This window comes from Bison bison, unplaced genomic scaffold (genome assembly GCF_000754665.1).
Source record: "Bison bison bison isolate TAMUID 2011002044 unplaced genomic scaffold, Bison_UMD1.0 scf7180017864287, whole genome shotgun sequence".
NCBI lineage: Eukaryota > Metazoa > Chordata > Mammalia > Artiodactyla > Bovidae > Bison > Bison bison.
In genome coordinates, this window is record NW_011494859.1 from 1480125 (window position 1) to 1483006 (window position 2882).

Genomic DNA, 2882 nt, shown 5'->3' on the forward strand with positions numbered 1-2882 from the left:
CATATAATTTTATATATTATATGTATAACACATAATTTTATATATTATATGTATAACATATAATTTTATATATTATATGTATAACATATAATTTTATATATTATATGTATAACATATAATTTTATATATTATATGTATAATATATAATTTTATATATTATATAAAGGAAAATCCTTCACATAATGAGCAAATGTAAACACATATAAATTCATAAAGATTACATAACACATTTAAGAACAAAAAATACAACATTTTATAGGCATATTTGTTTTTTGAAATGTAAACAAAAACACTGTCCATACTAAGGTAAAACACTAAAAAATTATTTCAAACAATTTCAAAAACATTGCACAAGAATTTGGGGGGGCAGTTCTTTGTTTTGTTATCACACAGTTCCCTCCTATGCTTGAAACCCAAAGAATGTTGGGACAATTACAGTTTCTAAAATAGCACAAAACAGAGCCATAACACGGTAGCCTACCATAAGCATTCTGAAAATTGCAAACATTGGTTTTATCTTCCTAAATCATCAGGAGGAGGAAAGGGTAATTTGGGGACACAGGAAGAAAACAAAGTCATATCACAATACTAGGAAAAAAAAAAAAACAATTTGGCAAGTAGTGGTGATAACTTCTACTTCAGTTGTGGTGTGAAAGGCCATGCCTGGGAGAGAACAATTGTCACACAGCGGCCTCCAGCAGATCGCCCGATGCCGGAAAGATTTCTCTATCCTAGTACTGAAGACCCACAAAGGCAATGAGGATACAGGCTGACAAACAGTTGGATACCTGAGAAAGCAGTCTCAGGTCCTCTGGCTGTTACAGGAAACATGGATTGAAACTGCCCACCCTGGCCAGGCATAACAGTAACCATTTGCATGAGTTACTTTATGACAGGAGATCCTGGTAAGGAATACGCAACTAACAAGCCACCACCAACAGGAAGAATTCAGGAAAGGTCAAAAGGAGACAGGAGACACCAGTCCGCCTGTCCTACCAACCTCCCAGAAACCTTCTGGCTAGACTCCATTGTGCCTGAGTGATGTGCATGCCACCAGAAAGGACCCTGAGTCAGAATGATTGGCCAAACAACCCGAAACTAATCTCATCACCATAAAACCTGAGACTGCGAACCACAAGGCAGAGCGATCTTCCTGGGTTTCCCCACCCTCCTGCTTTCCACCTGGGCGCCCCTTTCCAGTAAAGTTTCTCGCTTGGTCAGCACGTGTGTCTCCTTGGACAATTCATTTCCAAGTGTTAGACAAGAGCCCAGCCTGGGCCCTGGAGGGCAAACTCCCTTCCTGCAACACGTCCAGGTGAGCCCTGTTCCTGACGAGCTGCAAACCCCAGCCTGCCAAAGCAGCGGGTTTTCTCAGACTCCTGCTCCTCCTGGTGTCACTTCCCAGGGGCCCATGATACACTTTCTGGCTTACTGAGGGTGACCCAGTTCCCAGGCAGCATGCTCTTCATGCCGCCTGTCCCCGGACATGAACTGGCTGAACCAGGGCTCTGTGATCTGGCTCTTCCTAGGTAGAGGTAAAGGGCTGAGTCCTTGAGGAGGAAGAGAGTGGTTTGACCGTGGGCTCCTGTCTTATGGCACCAATCTTGTGGCTTTATTAAATTAACATTTGTTAAGTGGAGTATAGGGCTTTCTGGGTAGCTCAAAGAGTAAAGAATGCCCACATTGTGGGAGATGACTGGGTTGGGAAGATCCCCTGGAGAAAGGCATGGCAATCCACTCCAGTATTCTTTCCTGGAGAATCCCATGGACAGAGGAGCCTGGTGGGCTACAGTCCATGGGGTCGCAAAGAGTCAGACACGACTGAATGACTAACACATACACACTCAAGTGGAGTACAGGAGCAGGATGGTGGCAACAGGACCACAAGAGTAATTAAAATAGATAAGCTTATTACTCACGGGTCCTGGAGAAGGTACACTTCGTCTCTCCAGTGGTCTTCAAGTCAAGACAGGGTGCAGAGAGGCCGGATGCCTTTATCATAAGGGTCCCTGGGGGCAGTGCTTTGGGCTTCCTAGGATAGGGTCCCAGTGATCCATTCAGACCAGAGTAAGCCACAGAAGGTCTATCTAAGGGGGTGCATAAGACATCCAGGCGCTGGGATGCAGGAGAGACTGTGGATCACAAGAGCTGTTGGGGAAGCCATTTCAGGAACTTATGTTTGCTTGTGACTCCGTAGCGGCCACAGAGGGTGCATGCTTGCATGAGGGGGTTGGTGTCAGTTTAAGGTCTCTGCAAACCGCTTGGCCAAACAAAATGGACGAGGAGGCAGCAATACCCAAGAGTAGCTTAGTTATATTCTCCGTATGTCGACACGGGTTTCCCCGTGGGAGTGAAGGCCGCCCGGCAGCCGCCTTCAGACCCGGCCAGAAGGCGCAGGGGCCCCACCCCGTCCCCGGGGCACGGCTGAGAGTCACCCTGGCGGTGGGTAGCTCACCCTGGCGGTGGGTAGCGTATAGCGAAGTCCCCCGAGGGGAGTACCGGGCTCTGGGACAGCACGGGCCTCTTGTTGCTGAGCTGAGGCCCCTCCAGCTCCTGGCGCGCCCTGATCGCCGAGGGACGCAGGTTTTCCATTATGAAAACCCACCCTCCCAAGAACGGGCTCCGAGGTTGGACGACTGCACAGGGCGGACGGATCTCACGCGGGACTCGACTTCCGGGGCTACTTGGCGGGATGAGGAGCTCTAGGAGTGCCTGGGGTCTCTGGTTGGGGCCCCTGCCGCCGATGCCAAAGCCGCGGCAGCAGCAGGCAGCAGAAGGGACCCGACGCGGGCGGGGCCGCGGCTGCTGCGGGAGGCGGCGGAGGGGCCATGGCCACTACCATAACCTCGCTCTCCTTCGCCTGATCTGGAGGGGCACTCCTG

At 49.2% G+C, this 2882-nt stretch overlaps 1 protein-coding gene across 1 annotated transcript in view; it reads right to left on the bottom strand.

Annotated features, from left to right (window-relative positions):
- The window catches only part of SKA1 (spindle and kinetochore associated complex subunit 1), a 30962-nt gene extending 28402 nt beyond the window's left edge, over nucleotides 1-2560 (bottom strand). The window contains exon 1 of the mRNA XM_010849798.1: nucleotides 1920-2560. The gene's annotated coding sequence lies outside the window, so the exon portion shown is untranslated. The remainder of the gene's footprint in view (nucleotides 1-1919) is intronic.
- Nucleotides 2561-2882: the final 322 nt, after the last annotated feature.